Raw genomic sequence first — 23,857 nt, 5'->3', positions numbered from 1 at the left:
AGAAGCCCCGCTCCCCGGGTTCTTTTGTGGTCTACCCCTCAATGGAGCACTACTTGCCTTTACTTCTTGCTTTCTCTCTCCCATCTCAGGGTAATCATGAATAAAGTGGTCTAGTGACCCACACTTATAGCAACCCCTCTTGTTTCCTCTGCACTCACCAAAATAACGCCTGAAACACTGTGAGTATTCTGACCAATTTGCCTGAGCACTATTGAAACTCGCGACAGAAGCGGTCTGGGCTCTAGAGGTTGCGTTCTGCCAGTTCTTATTTTTATTTGAAAACCCCACCGAAACATTCAATTAGGTAGCAAAATCTTTTGATCTTTTAGACGAGGACTGATATGATTTCCCCATCTGTCTATTCTTTGAATCCTGTGACTCAATAGTTGCTTTTCTCCTTTCTTTTACTAGCTCCTCAGCCTTGCATGCTCTCTCGACGAGTACTACAAATTCTCTTATCTCTAAGTTGCCAACAAACACTCGGATGTCTTCATTAAGTCCATTCTCAAACCTCTTACACATAGTAGCTTCAGTGGATACACATTCCCGCGCATATTTGCTGAGTTTCACAAACTCTCATTCATACTCCATCACAGTCTTATTACCTTGCTACAACTCTAAAAATTTCTTCCTTTTTTTATCCATGAACTTCTGGCTAATATACTTTTTTCGAAACTCTTCTTGGAAAAATTCCCAAGTTACTCTTTCTCTCGGTACCACAGAGACTAGAGTATTCCACCACTGATATGCTGAATCCCGTAAAAGTGACATCGCACACTTCACGCATTCTTCAAGTGTACATGATAATTCATCAAATACCCTGATGGTATTTTTTAGCCAAAATTCTGCTCTCTCGGATCATCATCTATGCTAGCCTGAAATTCCTCAGCCCTTTGTTTTCGGATCTTGTCTACCGAGGCTTTTCTCTTCTAAACATGTCCGTGCCTTGCGGTGCTGCTGGGGCATACTGAGGAATCAAGGAAGGTGGGAGAGGTGGAGTGTTCGGGTTCGCACGAACGAACTCCGTGTACCAAGCATCCATCATCTGAAGGTAGGCTTCTCTAGCCCCTCCATCCTGGCCTATGGTTATGGACTCACTCTCTACTGGCGCGGTCCTTTCAGCAGGAGCCGGCATATTACTTTCCACATCATCCACTGTGGCTTTATCAGGATCCATTTACTATATATAGAAACATAATTTATAATCGTCAGAGATCATCACACTCTCAGTATACAATTATGGCATGTATGACTAGACTTGTACTCTTGCTAGGTTAGTCCTAGAACCGACTAAACCATAGCTTTGATACCACTAAACGTAACACCCCAAACCCGTAACCCACGCCGGGTGGAGTACAAGTGATAAACCATAAATTATACATATTTTTATCCCATGCTTAGCACATTTTTAGATGAATTATCCTTAGATTTGGTGAATTCGATGCTCCTAACCCTTTAATACAATATTTTATACTTAGGAAAGCATAGGAGAGTAAAAAGAGCAAGAAACAAGCCAAAAACAGAGAAAATGGGCCAACATGGGAAATCAACATGCCCTAGACTTCCTCGCACGGGTAAGCCACATGGCCGTGTCTATTTGGCAGAATCGAAGCACGACTTACACGGGTAGACCACACGCCTGTGCCTATGTAAAAGCCTTGAACATGGATTGAAGAAATCGCACACGGACGTGTCACACGGGCGTGTCCTTGTCGGGCCCAAGTTTAATTCTATTCGGAAAAGGCCACTCTTGAGGGCTTTTAGGCATTCTAAAGCCTATTTAAACACCTGAGGAGGCACTTAAAAGGCACACACAAAGTAGGAGGTAGGGAATTACTTGAAGAAAGCCGATTGATCCATCTTAGAAGTCAAATTCACCTTCAAGACTGAATATCTCCCTTCAATTCCCTTCAAGAGTTCTTGGGTTTTCTTTATGTTTTGTTATTATTATTCTTTTAAGATATTTTCTTTCGTAAATATGAACTAAACCCCCTAAATACCTAAGGGGAATGAAACCTAAAAAGGATCTTGTTATTATTATCTGAATTGTATGACAAATATTTGACTTGTTCTTAATTATGAATTCTTAATTCTTGCTTTAATATTCCAGGATATTGATTCAAGTATTGATGTGCTTATTCAAAGGAGCAAAAGTCCTTGTCTAAGAGTAGATCTAAAATAATTAAGCGGAGTTGATTGCACGCCTAGAGATAGGGTGATAAGATTTTGCTGGATTAGGGTGAAACCTAATAAGGGAATCTATAGATCGAGTTAATGCAACACTAGGGAGTTAGATAATTAAAAGAAAGTTAATACTAGTACTTTTAGTTCCTTTGGGTTTGACATCCCGGTCTTGCCATAAGCTATACTACTATTCGATAAGGTGCGTTTGCCTTTGTCGTGATAAGTTAGTTTTCAAGAACGGACATTCATAAATTATAAAACTTATTGCACGTATCACATCACACGATCAAGTTTTTGGTGCCGTTGCCAGGGAACTAAGATATTAGGAACACTTGATTTTTATTACTTTAGCCATTTTATTTTTATTGCAATTTAAATTTTTATTTTCTTTACTAATTTTTCGTTTATTCACTTCTGGCAGGTTTTTTATAGTGCATGACTAGAAGAAACCCGTCGGGACCATTATTTTTTGATAGTGAGATTGATTGCATAGCTCGCAGAAATCAAAGAGAAATAAGGCGAAGCCTAAGATACACAAAGGAAGAGCAAGAGGACGACATTCACACCACAACCGAGGAGATGGCTGAAAATCAGGAAAATCCGCTACCTCCTGTGATTACTGCTAACCCAGTAAATCAGAATCTTGCTCCACGCACTATGTATGATTATGCTAAACCTTCTTTTATAGGAACTGAGTCAAGTATAGTTAGGCCTGCTATTGCTACAAATAATTTTGAACTGAAACCTAACACAATTCAAATGATCTAACAGTTTGTTCAATTTGATGGTTTACAGGACGAGGACCCAAACACTCATTTGGTGAATTTCCTAGAGTTTTGCAACACTTTTAAAATCAATGGCATTTCTGATGATGCCATTTGCCTTCGGTTGTTTCCCTTTTCATTGAGGAAAAAGTAAAACGGTGGTTGAACTCGTTACCACGAGGGTCAATCACTACTTGGGAACAAATGATCGAAAATTTTTTACTTAAATATTTTTCGCTGACTAAAATGGCTAAATTAAGGAATGATATCTCTTCTTTTATGCAGATGGATCTAGAGACATTCTATGATGCATGAGAGAGATACAAGGACCTCTTGAGAAGATGCCCTCATCATGGGATGCATTTATGGTTGCAGGTTCAAACATTTCACAAAGGCCTGAATCATTCGACTAGATAGATGATTGACGCAGTTGCTAGTGGAACTATCAACAACAAAGCACCTGAAGTGGCTTACAAATTTATTGAAGAGATGTTACTGAATAACTATCAATGGCAAGTCATGAGAACAAAGTCGACGAAAGTAGTCGGTGTTTTCAACCTCGATGCGGTTACTAAGCTATCTAACCAGGTAGAACTCTTAAATAAAAAGATTGATGGTTTGTGTGGTTCTACTTAGGTACATCCAGTGATGAGGTGCAATTCAAATGGAGGAGGAGCATACACAGAATATCAACCCTTCAACCTTAGCATCGAGGAGGAACAAGTTCAATATATGGGTAATAATTCTAGATCTTAAAATAACCCATATAGTAACACATATAATGTAGGTTGGAGGAACCATCCCAACTTCTCGTGGGGTGGTCAAGGGAATCAAAGACCACAACATCCTCTGGGTTTTCAACAACCACTTTACCAACAGGAAAAGAAGCTGAACCTTGAGGAGATGCTAACAAAGTTTATCTCGGTGTCAAAAACTCACTTTCAGAATATCGAAACAGCACTTAAGAATCAACAAGCGTCGATCCAAGGGCTCGAAACTTAGATAGGCCAACTCGCCAAAGTGATTTCTGAACAACCACAAGGTAGCTTGTCGAATAACACTGAATCTAACCCAAAGGAATAGCTCAATGCAATTACCATTCAAGATGAGGAAGGGTTAGTCTAACCTGAACTAGAATCGAGGTAAGGAATTGTGGTAAGTAAAAGCAAAGGTGAGGTGGACCACAGTGAACAAACATCGATAAGTACCCCAATGCAACAAGGAAAGACCGCACAAACGAACAATTCAGTAAATTCCTTAAATTATTAAAAAAATTACATATCAATTTACCGTTTATTGAAGCTCTTTTGCAGATGCCAAAGGCAGCCAAATTCTTAAAGGAGCTTTTAACAAATAAGCGGAAGTTGGATGAGGCGTCGCATGTGGAGTTAAATGCAGTTTGCTCAGCCATACTACAGAATAAGCTGGCTAACAAATTAAAAGATCCAGGGAGTTTTACGATTCCTAGTGTAATTGGTAGCATAGATGTTAATAATGCTTTGGCTGATTTAAGGGTTAGTATCAATGTCATGCCTTATAAAATGTTTAAACAACTAGGTCTTGGGAAACCTAAACAAACTAGGTTGAGCATTTAGTTAGCAGACAAAACAATCAGATTTCCTAGGGGTATTATTGAAGATGTACTCATTAAAATTGACAAATTCATATTCCTAGTTGATTTTTTTTTGTTTTAGACATAGAAAAAGATAGTGACGTGCCTTTAATTTTAGAAAGGCCTTTTTTAGCAACTGCTAGAACTATAATTGATGTTAGTATGGGTGAACTCACACTTCGTGTGGGTGAAGAAACAATCACTCTTTAAGCTAGAAATTCTACTAATGCTGATCATGTGGTGCAACCTTCCTTCCAGGAAATACGTTCGAAAAGTATACATGAGCCTTGTTCAAATAACAATAAAGAACTCATATATGAAGAACGAAGGCTACAAGTTGAGGAACTAGATGAATGGCGGACACAAAAATCGAGAGCACACGATAGACCAAAACCACCCCATGACGAGCTCAATATTTCACCAAAACAACTTAAGGTTGGAGACAAAGTACTATTAGATGCAGTAGACCCTCGGATTGCCACCTCTGAACCTAATGGAGAAATCCATCTTACAGTACTTAGCATTTTCCCATACGTCACAGTTGAGGTAATTCATCCCAAATTCATACATTCAAGGTAAATAGTACTTATCTAAAACCTTATTTTGATAAAATTGATAGTAGGGATGAGGAGTGTAAACTCCTTGCACCACCATGACCATGCAACAGAGAGGTAAGTCAAACTTAGACTATAAAAAAGCACTTCTTGGGAGGCAACCCGAGCACTAACGGTGTTAACTTCTTTAAATTTTAGTTTTTAACAATTAAATCCACTAACCGAGACAATGAACACAAGTTTTCCAGAACCATACAGCCAGGCCCACAGGCGTGCTTTAGGCTGTGCCCATACCATGAAGGCAACACGGCTGTGCGATACGGCCGTGTGAAAACAGGGCATAATTTTTCCCTAACACGGGAATTGATAAGTTGCCACGACCGAGAGACATGGCCGTGGGTGAATCTGTCAAAACAACACAGGCGTGCGACATGCCCTTGTCTAGAGGCCATACTGAGAAAACAATATGGGCGTGCGACACGCCCGTGCCCACTACCCGTGGTCAAGACTGAAAAAATAACACAGGCGTAGACATCCATACACGGGCGTGGGAGAAGTGAACAAAGCAGAACTTGTCCGTGCAACACGTCTGTGTGCATCAACACGCCCAAAGAACACGGGCGTGGGCTGAATTTCGAATGCGTCCAAATTTGAAAATCACGATACACACAGGCTATAATTAGGGCACACGGGATTGCCCTACGGCCTTGTGCCCCAATATCTATATAAACCCCTCACTATTCATCATCACCTTCCCTAAAAAAACTTTAAACCCTGGCCGCCACAACCCCTCCCCCACCGCCGATTGGCCACCCTAGCTTTCCTTTTCTCCTTCATTTTTCTCCCCTCTCTTTCTCCTTCCCCTTCTTCCCATCCTTGCACGAGTCACACGACCTCACTACCATGCCCGTGGCTGTCCCCAAACACAGCACCACCACCATGCCATTGCCCCTCCGGCCACCAGTTCTCCACTAACGGTTTTCTCTTCTATTTTACTCTCTTTTTATGCTTACTTTCATAATAATCTTAATTTTTTAGCCTGTTATATGCATTTTACTACTAATTGGTTATCATAGGAGTTGGTTCATTTACTTTGTTTTATTTTTGAACCTAGTTCATTTTTAATTTAGTCATGCTATCACTTTACTATTTGCCATAAATTTCTATAGTTGAATTTGATTGCTATTGGTTGAATATTGGTAGTGTTAGTAGTTCAGTTTGCACTTGTTAGTTTAATACATGTTAATCCCTTTCTAAGTTTGTTAGGATTTTCTATCTTTTCTATTCATTAGGCTATAATACTAGTCTTCCTGTAGGTATACCATGTCAACTTCACGTGGCAAGAAAAGCACCGTCCCCATTTCAAAAAAATGGAAGGGACCCAGAGCCACATCGGCAAGTGCATCAGCTAAAGTGCGCCACCCCTTTCTCAAGTTTCCCTTGGGGCCCCAGGAGGAACTTTTTCAGATACTTCGGGCCCGACCCCTAGGTGCGGGTCGTTACATTGACTAGGCTGCACTTGAACAAATCCAATTGGCTGACGCGGTTTGAGCCCTTCTGACGACTGACCTATGGGGGCTCTTTTTCGAAATCATCGAACCGATATACCTCGAGCTCACACTCGAAATCTACTTGACCTTCCATCTTCAAGTAGTTATGATAGAGTTTGATGATCCTGGAACGGTCTAGTTCTACCTCAGTGGTTTGGTTCGCCAGTTGAGCGTACCCGAGTTCAGAATTGTACTAGGGCTATACACGGAGGAGTTCATGGACAACAACGAACTCGATACCCTCTATCGCCACATCCACTACTCTTCTTCAAAGTGCTGGAAGGCCCTCGTCCTTGCCTCGGCCACCTACGACCCTAGCCGCTCCAAGGCATCGGCTTTCGCCCCATCCTTGAGGTACCTACATGCCATCTTGGCCCACACTCTGACAGGATAGTGAGAGAGCACCGGTATCATCAACACTCATGACCCCTACTTATTATGGAGTATGGTGAACGAGCACGTCTTTGACCTTACCTATTTCATTGCCCTTGCCATTCACCATCAAACAGAGTGACATAAGAAGGGAGCCATATCCATCGGCCTTTATGTGACTCTACTGGCACGGTACTTCAGTCTCCTCAACACAGCGACGCAATCATCCTCCCTTACTCTCATCGGTCAGATGTCCCCACAGGGCATCTCGAGTATGCTATGTATGAGGATGATCGAGAAACGACGAGGAACCTACCCTCCTTAGTACCACCTCGTCCAGTCCGCCGAGGAGGAGGACCCAGAGGACATTACTGATGATGTCCCTCCACAGCACGAGGACCCACCATCTCAGCCACCACCCATCCATCGTCCAGTTCATGCAGTTGTTTCATACTCTGACATCTCTGAGCGCCTTACTCGATTTGAGCAGCAATGTTTTCAGCGCTTTGATCACATTGATGCTACTTTACATCAGATCTGTCAGCACCTTTACATTTCATCGCCACACCACCTCGCGAACCATCCGGCAATGACGATGTTTACAGATTTTTTAATCGTTATTTTTTTTCACTTTTATCTTCATTTATCTTATTTAAGTACTTTTTATTTTATCTTCATTTAATACTATTTCATTTTTAGGTTTCATAATTTTTATTGAAAAATTTATAGTTTCGACTATTTCATTATGAGTAATTATGCTTCTCTATATTTCCTAAAGAGTTCTTCATTTTATCATAGTTATAAAGAGCTCCAAAGCTCATCATCACTTAGGAACTCGAAACTCCACTGGAAAAGGGTCTCCACGACTGCCATGTCCTGCTCGACCACCATGATAACCTCTTTGCTGGACACTGTGATTGTGGAACCCAACCTCTACCACCACTGGAGTATCCTCTTCCAATCTTATCATTGCCTTGGCCGATTATTCTCCATACCTCCAATTCAAGGATTCCATTCAACATTCAGGAAGTTTCACTTCTCTCCCTCTTTCTTCTAATATTATCTTTATATCACTATTATATATCTTTGTACATTGAGGACAATGTACATCTTAAGTGTGGGGGGGTATTTATATCATTATCAGAAAAATCCTTGAATTTTGTCTTGTTCTCAAATAATCTTATTCTCAAATAATCTTCTCATATCATTATTAGAATGAATTTTGATTAATTTATGATTTTTATTGATATGTCTTGAATTATAACATAGGCATTTATGCATTGACTATTTAATCTTTAAAGGAATTAGAGAATCAAGCATGATAAGTTGATTTTTCAAGATTAAATTTTTTTTTAGGTTGTTTCCCTAAGTTTAGGTTTTATCTTGAGTTGAAATTCACAAGTTTAACATAAAAAAGCCATAATTTTTGTGAGATCTTGAGCTCTTAGAGCATATATTATTTCTTTCATGCTCACTTTTATTGTTGCTTTGAGTACGTCAATATCGAATCATTATTCTAGAACTTGCTTGATTATGCATGTCAAGACCACACCATTGATTTGATATGCCGAGATGATAAAGACACTTAGGTTTAACCCACTTACTCTATAAAAGCCTACCCTTATAATTAACCCGTAGTGAACCCCTTTGAGCCTAACAAGCCATTAATTGATTTACCCTCAATATTAACCCATAACCCATTATTGTTGAAATCCCCTAAATTAATTTGATCCCTATTTTTGTTGAGATTTGATTTGAATAAATAGCTCAGCTATGTTTTATTTTTTGATATCTAGCCTATGTTATTTAACATTGTCTAAAAAAAACATACGTACATATTAGTAGTAATTCTTTGTTTTTGAGCTTAAGTATTTAAATTCCTTATCCCATGAAGAAAAACTCAATTCTAGGATTTTCTAATTAGAAATGTAATTTATCAAGTTGTAGTATTTTTCTAGTTAGGTAATTTTTCAATTCAATCTCGATTCTAACCTTCTTTTTCAGCTTGTAACCACACCCCCTAACCAAAGGCACGTTACAACCCTCTAAAGACCTTTTGATTGATGAATCATCTCAATATATAGTGGTGGAGATTTGATTTTCACGCAAGCCTATGGTAATAACTTTTCATATTGACTGTTGAGTGCTAAATTTCTCATCCTTAAACACTTCAAGTGATTTGAGTGAATCTTTAGTGAGGAGGTTACACTTTGTGGTCTTTTGAATCAAAGGTAATCACTTAAATAAGGGGAGGCACCTATGTTTTCGTGATAAAGTGCTCAACTTGGAATGTTTGAAACTTTGATGTTCTTCTAGTTGAATTCTCAATATGTGATTACTTATGGTTTATTTTGAGATATTATTGATAGGGATTATAAGTTGAGAAAAATTTATTTTAATTGTGAGTTGAGGATTTTTCTTGAGGACAAGCAAACGCTCAAGTGTGAGGGTATTTGATAAACCATAAATTATACATATTTTTATCCCATGCTTAGCATATTTTTAGATGAATTATCCTTAGATTTTGTGAATTCAATGCCCCTAATCCTTTAATTTCATGTTTTATACTTAGGTAAGCATAAGAGAGTAAAAAGAGAAAGAAACGGGCCAAAAACGGAGAAAATGGGCTAACATGGGAAATCAACATGCCCTGGACTTCCTCGCACGGGTAAGCCACACAGCCGTGTCCATTTGGCAGAATCGAAGCACGACTTACACGGGTAGACCACATGCCCGTGCCTATGTAAAAGCCTTGAACATAGATTGAAGAAATCGCGCACGGACGTGTCATACGGGCGTGTCCCTATTGGGCCCAAGTTTAGTTCTATTTGGAGAAGGCTACTCTTGAGGGCTGTTAGGAATTCTAAAGCTGATTTAAACACCTAAGGAGGCACTTAGAAAGGACACACGGAGTAAGAGGTAGGGAATTACTCGAAGAAAGCTGATTGATCCATCTCAAAAGCCGGATTCACCTTCAAGACTAAAGATCTCCCTTCAATTCCCATCAGGAGTTCTTGGGTTTTCTTTATGTTTTGTTATTATTATTCTTTTGAGATGTTTTATTTCATAAATATGAACTAAACCCCTAAATACCTAAGGGGAATGAAACCTAAGACAGATCTTGTTATTATTATCTGAATTGTATGATAAATATTTGACTTGTTCTTAATTATGAATTCTTAATTCTTGCTTTAATATTCCAGGATATTGATTCAAGTATTGATGTGTGATATGTGATATTCATAACAGGATTTAAAGATTTATAAATGAAATGTTCTTGAGACTAACTTATTATCACGATTAAGGCAAGTGTACCTGTCAAACAGTAGTATAGTTCATCAAGACCGGATTGTCGAACCTAAAAGAACTACAAGTACTAGTATTTAATTCCTTTTTATTATCTAGCCTAAAATTTAAGAGGTTTGGTTGTCTAAACTAATTACTAACTAAGAATGCACAAAAAGAAAAACTTGGGAAAATACTTTTGGGAAAATTCGATTGATTGAGACAATACCTAAGGACAAATCCACCTAGACTTCACTTGTTATTTGATTCTGAATCAGACGATTTATTCATTTGACTTGATCTGTAGAAATACCTAAGTTATATTATTATCTCTCTCGAGACTAATAACATCTAACCCTAGGTTGAATAATTGAAATCCCTTTCTAATTAACACCCTAGAATTGCATTAACTTGATCTATGGATTCCCTTATTAGGTTTCACCCTCATCAAAAAAAATCTTGTCACCCTATCTCTAGGCGCGCAATCAACTCCGCTTAATTATGAAAAATTTACTCTTAGACAGGGTCTATTCCTCCTCTGAATAAGAGTTTAACTTAAATCAGTATCCTGGAATATCAAAACAAGAATTAAGAACAAGTCAAATATTTATCATACAATTTAGATAATAATAACAAGATCTGTCTTAGGTTTCATTCCCCTTAGATATTTAGGGGTTTAGTTCATACTTATGAAAGAAAACATCTCAAAAGCATAAAGGTAACAAAACATAAGAAAACCCAAAACTCTTGAAGGAACTTGAAGAGAGATCCCTAGTCTTGATGATGAATCCGGCTCTTGAGATGGATCAATCGGCTTTCCTTGAGTAAATCCTTGCTTCCTACTTTGCATCCCCCTTCCTAAGTGCCTCATCAACTGTTTAAATAGGCTTTGGAATGCTTAAGAGCCCTCAAAATTGGCCTTTTCCGAATTGGACTGAACTTGGGTTCGGCAGGGACACACCCGTGTGCGATTACTGAAGGTTGTGGTAAAGGCTGTTAAATGGGCACGAGCGTGTGATCCACCCATGTAAGTCGTGCTTCGATCCTGCCAAATTGACACGACTGTGTGACACGCCCGTGTGAGGAAGTCCAGGCCGTGTTGTTTTCCCATATGGGTTAATTTTTTCAGTTTTTGGCCTGTTTCTCGCTCTTTTTACTCTCCTATGCTCTCCTAAGTATAAAACATGAAATTAAAGGATTAGGAGCATCGAATTCCCAAAATCTAAGGAGAAACCATCCATAAATACGTTAGGCATGGGGTAAAAATATGTATAAATTACGGTTTATCAAATACCCCTACACTTAAGCATTTGCTTGTCCTCAAGCAAAACCCTCAACTCACAATCAAAATAAATTCTTCTTAACTTATAATTCCTATTAATAATATCTCAAAATAATCCATAAGTAATCATACATTGAGAATTTGACTGAAAGAACATCAAAGTTCCAAAACATTCCAAGTTGAGTATTTTATCATGAAAGTATAGGTGTCTCCCCTCATCTGAGTAATTACCTTCGACTCAAAATATCACAGAGTTTCACATCCCCACTAAAGATTCACTCAAATCATTCGAGGTGTTTAAGGACAATACATGAAGCATTCAATAGTCAATAATGAAAAGTCATTACCATAGGCTTGCATGAAAATCAAATCTCCACCACTATATATTGAAATGAACATCAATCAAAAGGTCTTTAAAGGGTTGTAATGTGGCTTTGGTTAGGAGGTGTGGTCACAAGCTAAAAGAAAAGTTAGAATCGAGATTGAATTAAAAATTTTCCTAACTAGAAAAAGTAATTAAACATCAATTGAGTACAAGTGAGCTTCTTCTCAGAAGATGGAATTTAGATACTGCGGCTCAACACTACCGAATTACTACTAATATGTAAGTATGAATGTTTTTTTTTTAAGAACAAGTCAAATACATAGAAGAGCAAAGCATAGCTAAGCAATTAGTTCAAATCAAATCTCGACAAAAATAGGGATCAAATTAGGGGATTTCAACAATAATGGTTTATGGGTTAATATTGAAGGTAAATCAATTAATGGCTTGTTAGGCTCAAAGGGGTTTACTAAGGGTTAATTATGAAGGTAGGCTTTTGTGGAGTGAGTGGGTTAAACCTAAGTTCCTTTATCATTTTGACATATCAAATCAAATGGTGTGGTCTTGACATGCATAGTCAAGCAAGTTCTAGAATTACAACAAAAGTGAGCATGAAAGAAATAATAGATGCTCTAAAGGCTCAAAATCTCACAAAAATTACGGCTTTTTGATGTTTAAACCTGTAAATTTCAACTCAAGATAATACCTAAACTTGGGAGAAACAACCTATAAAATTTTAAATTCAAAAGTCAACTTATCATGCTTGATTCTTTAATATCTTAAAGTTTAAACAAACAATGCATGAATGCCTAAGTTTTAATTCAATACATATCAATAAAAATCATAAATTAATCAAAATTCATTCTAATCATGCATGAGAAGATCACATGTAATATCCTGAATTAGGGCTTAATCGGAATAGTGGTTTCGTGACCATAAATCCGAGATAGAAATAATTATTTTATAATTATTTTGAGGTTTATGATATGATTGCATGATTGTGTGAAAATTTCGTGATGAAATTCTATGCCTAAAGTGCTTAAATTGAAAGTAGGGACTAAATCGAATAAGTTGCAAAACTTGCATTCTAGAAGTTTTTAGTATGAAATTGTTTTGGAATATTAATGAGGAGGTCTTAAATAGCAATTTGACCAATTTTAAGTTCATGGACAAAATTAGGACATGGAAGGAATTTTCGGAAAGTTTAGTAGTAAGGGTATTTTGGTCATTTAGTTATTAAAATGAATTAAAACAAAATTAAAAGCCAATTTTTGTCCATCTTCTTCATTAGGCCAAAATTTCAAGGGTTCTCCATAGCTAGGGTTTGTTTCAAGCTTCCAAGCTCCATAGTAAGTGATTCCAAGCCCGCTTTTAATGATTTTTACGCTTTTGAGATCCCAGAACTCGATAAAGCTTATGTTAGCAATAATTTAACCTAGGGTTTATATTTGGAAAAATACCCATAGGTGAAATTTGTGTATTTTGATGTTTTATGATAGAATATGAAGTTTTAAATTATGTTAGACAACTTGTACTACTCGATTTTAAGCAAAAACGAGTAAAGGGCTTAATCGGTAAAAATACCTAATAGTCACAAGTACATGTTAGAGTGAGAATTTGATGTTGCCATAGAAGAGAAAAGTGATCAGCATGTTGTAAAACATAAGAATAAGGAATAAAGTTTAATCCAGAGCCTAGGGGCAAAATGTAAATATGCAAAAGTTTAGGGGTAAAATTGTAAATTTTCCAAAATTTGAGTTAAGGATTAATTTGATAATGTGAGTATTAAATAAGCTAAATGTGTTATTTTAGATCAAGAAAGACGTGGAATCGACCTCAATCGAGGAAAAGAAAAGATTGTGGACTAAATTGCAAAATCTTTGTATTTTGGTACCAAGGTAAGTTCATGTGTAAATAATGTAGCATAATGGTTATTTTAAGTTATTGATGTTAATTATATGTTATGCTGAATTTTATTATGAAATGTATGCTTTGTGGTTAATTTCAAATAATATGTAAATTATGTGAACTACTTGTTAAATATAATTGTTACCGAGTATTGATTTCGCATTCTACGTAAGACAGCAAGGATAAGTGTTCGAGGAAAAGCCCGTTTGAACCTTAGGAATAGATTAGGATACAAGTGACATGTCACTAGGATGGTTGAGCATCCGAACTCGTTGAGTTGAGTCCGAGTTCACTTATGGATGCAAATGTCCGAACTCGTTGAGTTGAGTCCGAGTTCGTGAGATGTAACTAGGCATCCGAACTCGTTGAGTTAAGTCCGAGTTCACTTATGGATGCGAACGCCCGAGCTCGTTGAGTTGAGTCCGAGTTCGCTTATGGGCGGGTTACATGATTGCTTGATTGAATATGTGGCACTTATATGCAAATTATCCATGTATCCGAATTATATTCCGATGTGTTCAACGGGTAAAGTTCTACTCAATGGAGGAATATTCGAGATGTAAAGAGAAGTATTGGTGAGTGATGTGAAATGGTTATTTTGGATGGTATGTATTTAACCGTCGGGTTGAGTATTGATACAACCATTATAAGGTAATAAGATGATGAAAATGATCGTAAATGTGATATGTGTTTTAGTAATGTATGCTAATGTTGATTGGTATAACTGTTTGTTATGTTACTTATTATTTGCATATGAACTTACTAAGCATTTATGCTTACTCCTCCTTCTTACTCATTGTAGTTTTGGACAAGCCATTTCAGAGTCGGGATAGGTCAAGGCTCACCACACTATCCTAAGACTTTTGGTAAATGGCTTGTAAATTTAAGTATGGCATGTATAGCAATATACCTATTTTGTGTAAATGATCTTATGGTATGGTTGTGGAATGGTTGAAGAAATGCTTGATCATGATAAATCATGAAAATGGTTAGTGTAGATTATGTTTGATGTTAAGGAAAACTATTAAGATACTTAGTGCATAAAAACTCATAAAAGGATGAAATTTGTCATAAAATGACTCATCGCAACAACAACGACGCGAGTTTGAAAATTTACTAAAAATCATAGCAATTTAATTTGGTGATGGACTACATATCAAATTGAAGCTTATTATGTCTAGTTTCACATGAAACAAATGAAACAGGTAAAGGAATTATATGTTAGAAGATATTTGAATTTTATTGAAACAGGGTCATAGCAGTTTTTGAATCCCCTGTTCCAAATTTAGAAATTCATCATAAATTATAAAGATATAATTACGTGGTATATTTTATATCCTCAGAATCCTTTTTGAGTTTAGTTTTAGTATAAACAAATATCATAGTCATATGAATTTTTTACAGAGAGAAATGTGGTTCGTAGTAAACAGAGGTCAGACCAGTCGAGTCCTGAAATAGGGGTAACTTTAACTAATAAACTATACTAATTGGCCCAACCAAAAATTCTAGAAAAAAATTAGTAGATAGGTATATGAGTCTAGATTCAGGGAAAATTTACGGATCATGATTTCGAGTTTTGTAACTCGAGATATGATTTTTCTTGTGACTGTGACGCAAGTAGCTTAAAAGCTGTGAATGTAGAAACAATAATCCAAAGTTCTAAAAATGTTAAACTAAGCTTAGTAACACCTCATACTCGACTCCGGCGATGGTCTCGGGCGTGGGGACGTTACATCACATGAGAATAAGACATAATTCAGGGATTTCTAATGACGATATGAAAGACCCCCCCACACTTAAGATGTACATTGCCCTCAATGTACAAAGATAGATATATTGAAAAAGATAGATTGATAATTATAAGATAGGGAGAGAAGTGAAACTTCCTGAATGATGAATGAACTCCTTGAATTGGGGTTATGGAGAATAATCGGCCAAAGCAATGATTAGGGTGAAGAAAGATACTCCGGTAGTGGTAGAGGTTGGGTTCCACAAATGCTGCGCCAAAAGAATATTATATCTCAAGTTGGCTATGGTCATGGTCAAGAAGGGCATGGTAGTCGTGAAGAGCCTTTCTCAGTGGAGTTTCAAGTTCTTGAGTAATTGTGAGCTTTGGAGCTCTTTATAATCGTGACAAAATTAGGAACTCTTTTAGGAAATATATAAGGAAGAATAAGTACTCGTAATGAATTAGCCGAAATTAAAAATTGTAAAATAATAATTATAAAACCTAATGAAAATAAGGTGAAAGAAAAATAAAAAAGTAGTCTGAATTGAAAATAAAAGGAACAACATAAAATAATAAATAAAAGTTTTTAAAGATAGTCATCGCCAGATGGTTCGCGAGGTGAGGGTGACGATGAGATGTGGAAGTGCTGACAAATCTGCTGTAGAGTAGCATCAATGTTATCAAAGCGCCGAAAACACTGTTGCCCAAATCGAGTAAGGCGCTCAGAGATGTCAGTGTATGAACTGGACGATGAGGAGGTGGTGGCTAAGACAGTGGGTCTTCGTGACGTGGAGGGACATCATCAGTAATGTCTTTGGGGTCTTCCTCCTCGATGGACTGGGCGAGGTTGTACTGAGGAGGGTGGGTTCCTCGGTGCTTCTCGATCATCCTCATATGTAACATGCTTGAGATGCCCTGTGGAGACATTTGGCCAATGAGAGTGAGGGAGGATGATTGGGCCGCTGTATTGAGGAGCTCGAAGTATCGAGGCAACCGAGTTACGTAGGGGTCAATGGAGATGACCCCCTCCGATGCCGCTCCGTCTAGTGGTGAATGGCAAGGGAAATGAAGTAGGCGAGGTCGAAGATGTGCCTATTCACCGTACTCCATAGAAAGTAGGCGTCGTGAGTGTTGAGGACGCCGGTACTCTTTCGCCGGTCTGCCAAAGTGTGTTCTAAGATGGTGTGTAGGTACCTCAAGGAAGGAGAGAGAGCAGATGCCTTGGAGCGGCTGGGATCGTAGGAAGCTGAGTTGGGGACCAAAGCATTCCACCACTTCGAAGGGGGGTAGTGGATGTGGTGATGGAGGGTGTTGAGCTCGTTGTCTTCCATGAACTCCTCCGTATAAAGGCTCAAAGCAATACCGAACTCGGGCACACTTAACTGGCGGACTAAACCATCGAGATGGAACTGGACCATTCCAGGGTCATCGAAGTTGGTCATGACATCTTGAACATAGAAGGTCGAGCAAAGTTCAAGTGTAAGCTCAAGGTACGTCGACTCGATGATCGCAAAGAAAAGTTCCCATGGATCGGTCGTCAAGAGGGCTCGGACATCGTCAGCCAACTGAACTTGTTCAAGCACGGTCCAGTCAATGCAGCAGCCCACACCTAAAGGTAGGGCCCGAAGTATCAGAAAAAATTCCTCCTGGTTTCCTGGATGAAATTGGAAGAAGGGGTGTCAGTTTTTCGAGATGGGTCCCGAGGATGATGCTGCTCCTTTTCGCTTCTTCAAGGCAGGATAGAAGATTTTTTACCATGTGATGATGACATTGTACTTGCGTTGAAAAATCGAAACTCAACCAATACATCCCAAAAATAGCACAGAAGCACAAAACTAAATATGAAGATTTCATGAGACTTACGTAGTGGATGACGTAAACAAAACTACTAAATGTATCAAGTTATAGTATTATTGGAATAATGTAACAGGAATATGAATGAATGTATATGGGAAGCATGAATTTCATGAAACTAGGAAAAATGAAAAAGTAGAGCATAATGGAGTAACTAAAATGACAAAATTCTTATAAACAAGCAAAAGTATTCTATTGTTCTAACTATGAGAATTCATTTAAAATAGGAAAATAGAGCAGAGAAATCATGAAATAAACAAAATATTCAAAGGAGATAAAGAGAAAAGAGTAAACAAACGCAAAAAGAAGAAACTTGGGGCATCGAAATCGGTGTTGTAGGTGGTGCACGGGCATAGGGGTAGGGCGTGTGGAGTTGGAGTGGCTAGGGTTAGGGATTTTTAGGGAGGGAGATGTGAATAGTGAGGGGTTTTTATAGATTTTGGGGCACATGGCCATGGGACACGCCCGTGTGCCCTAATTTTTGCCCGTGTGTTTCACAAATTTTGAATTTGGGTGCATCTGACATTCGACCCACGCCTGTGTTGCTTAGGCGTGTGAGTGCACACTTCGTTCTCTTCTGCCACGCCCATGTACATAGGTCCACGCCCGTGTTAACTTGACAGGTTCACCCACGGATGATGGGCACGGGTGTGTCGCATGCCCGTGCTAGTTTGACAGGTTCACCCATGGTTTCGAGGCACGGGCGTGTCGAATGCCCGTGTTGTTTTGGCAGGTTCACCCACGGCCATGTCGCACGGTCGTGGCGACTTTATCACTTCCCGTGTTGGAAAAATTTTGCTCTATTTTCACATGACCTAAGGCACGCCCGTGTGCCTGGCCGTGTGGTATTTAGAGAGTTTGTGTACCATGATTCGGTTAATACGTTGATGTTAAAAGCTTAATTTTAAATAAATTAATACTGTTAGTGCTCGAGTTGCCTCCCGAGAAGTGCTTATTTATAGTCTAAGCTCGACTTACTTCTCTGGTGCGTAATCATGGTGAATCGAGGAGTTTACACTCCTCATCCCTGTTATCAATTTTATCAACATAAGGTTTAAAACGAGTACCATTTACCTTGAACGTGCCAAATTTAGAGTGGTTTACCTCAACCGTACCGTATGGAAAAATACTAATTGCTGTAAGAGGGCTTTCTTCATTTGGTTCAGAAGTGGCGATTCGAGGATCTGCTGCATCGAGTAGTACTTTGTCTCCAACTTTAAGTTGATTTTTGGAGGAATTAAGCTCCTCATGGCGTGGTTTTGGTTTATTGTGTTTTCTCGGTCTATGTGTTTGCAATTCATCTAGCTCCTCGATTTGTAACTTTCGTTCTTCATAGATAGGTTCTTTGTTATTGCTTGGCTTATGTATGTTCTTCGAATCTATTTTCTGCAAAGAAGGTTGCACTATATGGTTATTTTTAGCCAAATGATTTGTACAGTCACCTTTGATTTTTGATATGTTATTCAAATTACGGGCTTGAAGGGTGATTGTTTCATCTCCTACACTAAGTGTGAGTTCACCTATGCCAACATCAATAATTGTTCTGGTGGTTGCTAAAAAGGGTTTTCCTAAAATTAAGGGGACATTGCTATCCTCCTCTATGTCTAGAACAACGAAATCAATTGGGAATATAAATTTGTCAATTTTAACGAGTACATCTTCAATAATACCCCTAGGAAATCTGATAGCTTTATCTGCTAATTGAATGCTCATCCTAGTTTGTTTGGGTTTCCCTAGACCTAGTTGCTTAAATAATTTGTAAGCCATAACATTGATACTAGCCCCTAAATCAGCCAATGCATTATTAACATCTAAACTACCAATTAAACTAGGAATTGTAAAACTACCTGGATCTTTTAGTTTGTTAGGCAGCTTATTCTCAAAATGGTCGAAAGGCACTCGCTCACTCCACATGCGATGCTTCATCTAACTTCCGTTTATTTGCCAGAAGCTCCTTTAAAAACTTGACTGCGTTTGGCATCTGCGAATGGGTTTAAATAAACAGTAAGTTAATATGTAGTTTCTTTAAAAGTTTAAGGAATTTACCAAATTGTTCGTCTGAGCGGTCTTTCCTTGTCGCATTGGGGTATGGTACGTGAGGTTTATATTCTGTAATCACCGGCTTTGGCTCATTGTGGCCTACCTCATCCTTGCCTATGTTTACCACCATTTTTGGCCTTGGTTCTGCAACTAACCCTTCCTCATCTTGAATGGCAATCGCGTTGAGTTGCTCCCTTGGGTTAGATTCAGTGTTGCTTGGCAGGCTACCTTGTGGTCATTCGGAAATCAACTTGGTGAGCTGTCCAATCTAAGTTTCGAGCCCCTGGATTGATGGTTGTTGATTTTTGAGTGCGGTCTCGGTATTCTGAAAACGAGTTTCTGACACTATGATGAATTTTGCTAGCATCTCCTCAAGGTTTAGTTTTTTCTCTTATTGGTAGGGTGGTTGTTGGAAGCCTGGAGGTGGTGGTCCCTGATTCCCTTGGCCTCCCCATGAAAAATTAGAGTGGTTCCTCCAACCTGCATTGTAAGTATTGCTATAGGGATTGTTTTCAGATCGAGGATTGTTACCCATGTAATTTAACTGTTCGTTCTCCATGTTGTGGCTATAAGGTGGGTATTCTGAACTGCTTGATCCACCTTGACTTGCTTCCCATTGCATTACTGGGTGAACTTGTGAAGAACTAAGGAAACCATCAATTTTCTTATTCAAGAGTTCTACCTGATTAGAGAGCATGGTGACCGTATCAACGTTATAAACGTCGGCTATTTTCGTTGGCTTTATCCTCATGACTTGCCACTGATAGTTATTTAGTGACATCTCCTCTATAAATTCATATACATCTTCAGGTGTCTTATTATTGATGGTTCCGTCAGCAGCTGCGTCAACCATTTGTCGAGTCAAAGGATTCAGGCCATTATGAAAGGTTTGAACTTGTAGCCAAAGCGGTAACCCATGGTAAGGGCATCTTCTCAAGAGGTCCTTGTATCTCTCCCATGCATCGTAGAGTGTTTTTAAATCCATCTGCACAAAGGAAGAAATATCTTTACGTAATTTACCCGTTTTAGCCGGTGGAAAATATTTTAATAAAAACTTTTCAGTCATTTGTTCCCAAGTAGTGATTGACCCCCGTGGCAATGAGTTCAACCACTGTTTAGCTTTGTTTCTCAATGAAAAAGGGAATAACTGAAGACGAATTGCGTCATCAGAAACACCATTAATTTTAAATGTATCACATAGTTCCAAAAAGTTTGCCAAGTGACCGTTGGGATCCTCGTCCTGCAAACCATCAAACTGAAAAGACTATTGTATCATTTGAATTGTGTTAGGTTTCAGTTCAAAAGTATTTGCGGCTACAGCCGGTCTAACTATGCTCGACTCAGTTCCTGTTAAAGAAGGTTTAGCATAATCATACATAGTGCACGGACTAGGATTCTGATTGACAGCAATCGCAGGAGGTAGCGGACTTTCTTGGTTTTCAGCCATCTCCTCGGATGTGGTTGAAGTATCGTCCTCTTGCTCGTCCTCTGTGTATCTTAGGCTTCACCTTATTTCTCTCCAGTTTCTGTAAATTGTGCGATCGATCTCACCATCAAAAAGTAGTGGTCCTGACAGGTTTTTTCTGATCATAAACTAGAAAAACCCGTCAGAAGAAAATAAGAGAAAAATTAAAAAAGAAAATAAAAATTTAAATTGTAATAAAAGTAAAGTGGCTAAAGTAATAAAAATCGAGTTTTCCTAATATCCTAGTTCCCCGGCAACGGCACCAAAAACTTGATGCGTGATATTCGTAACAGGTTTTAAATATTTATAAGTGAAACGTCCTTGAGACTAACTTATTATCACGATTAAGGCAAGTGTACCTATCGAACAGTAGTATAGTTCAGGAAGACCGGACTGTCGAACCCAAAGGAACTACGAGTACTAGTATTTGCTTCCTTTTTATTATCTAGTCTAAAATTTAAGAGGTTTGGTTGTCTAAACTAATTACTAACTAAGAATGCACAGAAAGAAAAACTTGGGAAAATACTTTTAGGAAAATTCGATTGATTGAGACAATACTTAAGGACAAATCCACCTAGACTTCACTTGTTATTTGACTTTGAATCAAACGATTTATTCATTTGACTTGATCCGTAGAAATCCATAAGTTATATTATTATCTCTCTCGAGACTATTAACGTCTAACCCTAGGTTGAATAATTGAAATCTCTTTCCAATTAACACCCTAGAATTGCATTAACTTGATCTATGGATTCCCTTATTAGGTTTCACCCTAATCCGAAAAAATCTTGTCACCCTATCTCTAGGCACGCAATCAATTCCGCTTAATTATGACAAATTTACTCTTAGACAGGGTCTATTCTTCCTCTGAATAAGAGTTTAACTTGAATCAGTATCCTGGAATATCAAAACAAGAATTAAGAACAAGTCAAATATTTATCATACAATTCAGATAATAATAACAAGATCTGTCTTAGGTTTCATTCCCCTTAGATATTTAGGGGTTTAATTCATACTTATGAAAGAAAACATCTCAAAAGCATAAAGGTAAAAAAACATAAGAAAACCCAAAACTCCTGAAGGAACTTGAAGGGAGATCCCCAGTCTTGATGCTGAATTCGGCTCTTGAGATGGATCAATCGGCTTTTCTTGAATAATTCCTTGCTTCCTACTCTGCATCCCCCTTCCTAAGTGCCTCCTCAAGTGTTTAAATAGGCTTTGGAATGCCTAAGAGCTCTCAAAATTGGCCTTTTCTGAATTGGACTAAACTTGGGTTTGGCAGGGACAAGCTCGTGTGACACGCTCGTGTGCGATTACTGAAGGCCGTGGTCAAGGTTATTAAATGGGCACGGGCGTGTGATCCACCAGTGTAAGTCGTACTTTGATCCTGCCAAATTGAAACGGCCGTGTGACATGCCCATGTGAGGAAGTCCAGGCCGTGTTGTTTTCCCATGTGGGTCCATTTTCTCTGTTTTTGGACTATTTCTCGCTCTTTTTACTCTCCTATGCTCTCCTAAGTATAAAACATGAAATTAAAGGATTAGGAGCATCGAATTCACGAAATCTAAGGGGAAACCATACATAAATACGTTAGGCATGGGGTAAAAATATGTATAAATTACGGTTTATCAATGTGCTTATTCAGAGGAACAAAAGTCCATATCTAAGAGTAGATCTAGCATAACTAGGCAGAGTTGATTGCACGCCTAGAGATAGGGTAACAAGATTTTACCAGATTAGGGTGAAACCTAATAAGGCAATCTATAGATCGAGTTAATGCAACACTAGGGAGTTAATTAGAAAGAGATTTCAATTAATCAACCTAGGGTTAGACTTTGTTAGTCTCGAGAGAGATAATAATATAAATTAGGGATTTCTATGGATCAAGTCAAGTGAATAAATCGTCTGATTTAGAGTCAATAATAAGTGAAGTCTAAGTGGATTTTTTTCCTTAGGTATTGTCCAAATCATTCAGTTTTCCCAAAAGTTATTTCTCCAATTTACTTCATGTGCATTCTTAGTTTAGTAATTATTTTAGATAAAACAAACCCCTAAATTTTTAGGCTAGATAATAAAAAGAAAGTTAATACTAGTACTTTTAGTTCCTTTGGGTTCGACATCCCGGTCTTGCCATAAGCTATACTACTGTTCGATAAGGTGCGCTTGCCTTTGTCGTGATAATAGTTAGTTTTCAAGAACGAACATTCATAAATTATAAAACTCATTGCATATATCACATCATACGATCAACAAGGCATTACCTCACTTGATCTCAAGTCGCCGAGATTCGGCCAAATTTTAAAAATTTTTCTATATCTACTTTAGACTTCTTATTATAGGCCTAAAAGTCCTAAATCGATCATTGAAAACTAATCGAGACTATTCCGGGTCCCTAAACCAACTATAAAAATTTCATCCTTGAACAGGCCACACGGCCGTGTTTCTATTTTAACATGGTCGTGCTGATAGCCTGTGTGGCTCACACAGCCTAGGCACCTAGGGACACGCCCGTCTCCAATACCCGTGTAGAATTAAATTCTAATTCACACCTACAGGGGTTTTCACACGGTCGAACACATGCATGTGTCAATGGCCCGTGTCCCTCATACAGCCATGACACACCCGTGTTCTAGCCCGTGTGCAAAAACTTGGACATTCTGTTTCTGACATCAACATCCCTAAAATTTCACACGGGCATGGCACACGCCCGTGTACTAAGCCGTGTCCTCCACACAGCTGAGACACACAGTCGTGTCTCTGTCCGTGTGTTTAATACCATGCATGCTGACTTGAAATTTTTACTTGCAGGGGACACACAGCCGAACTACACGCCCATGGGGAAGGCCGTGTGTCACACACGGCCTAGACACACGCCCGTGTGTCTACCCATGTGGACTATATAAGGCTATTTACCAAGCCTCATTGCCACCCTTATA

The 23,857-nt window shown here is 38.4% G+C and overlaps 2 non-coding genes across 2 annotated transcripts; one reads left to right on the top strand and one right to left on the bottom strand.

Annotated features, from left to right (window-relative positions):
• Nucleotides 1–3,200: 3,200 nt before the first annotated feature.
• On the bottom strand, nt 3,201–3,307 carry LOC128282332 (small nucleolar RNA R71). The gene has a single exon (XR_008272577.1). It is a non-coding gene; the product is annotated as a small nucleolar RNA R71 (small nucleolar RNA).
• Nucleotides 3,308–20,367: 17,060 nt separating this feature from the next.
• On the top strand, nt 20,368–20,474 carry LOC128281494 (small nucleolar RNA R71). The gene has a single exon (XR_008271712.1). It is a non-coding gene; the product is annotated as a small nucleolar RNA R71 (small nucleolar RNA).
• The last annotated feature ends 3,383 nt before the right edge of the window (nt 20,475–23,857 follow it).

Source organism: Gossypium arboreum, chromosome 1, assembly GCF_025698485.1.
Source record: "Gossypium arboreum isolate Shixiya-1 chromosome 1, ASM2569848v2, whole genome shotgun sequence".
NCBI lineage: Eukaryota > Viridiplantae > Streptophyta > Magnoliopsida > Malvales > Malvaceae > Gossypium > Gossypium arboreum.
This window is presented reverse-complemented; position numbering and strand designations above follow the sequence as displayed.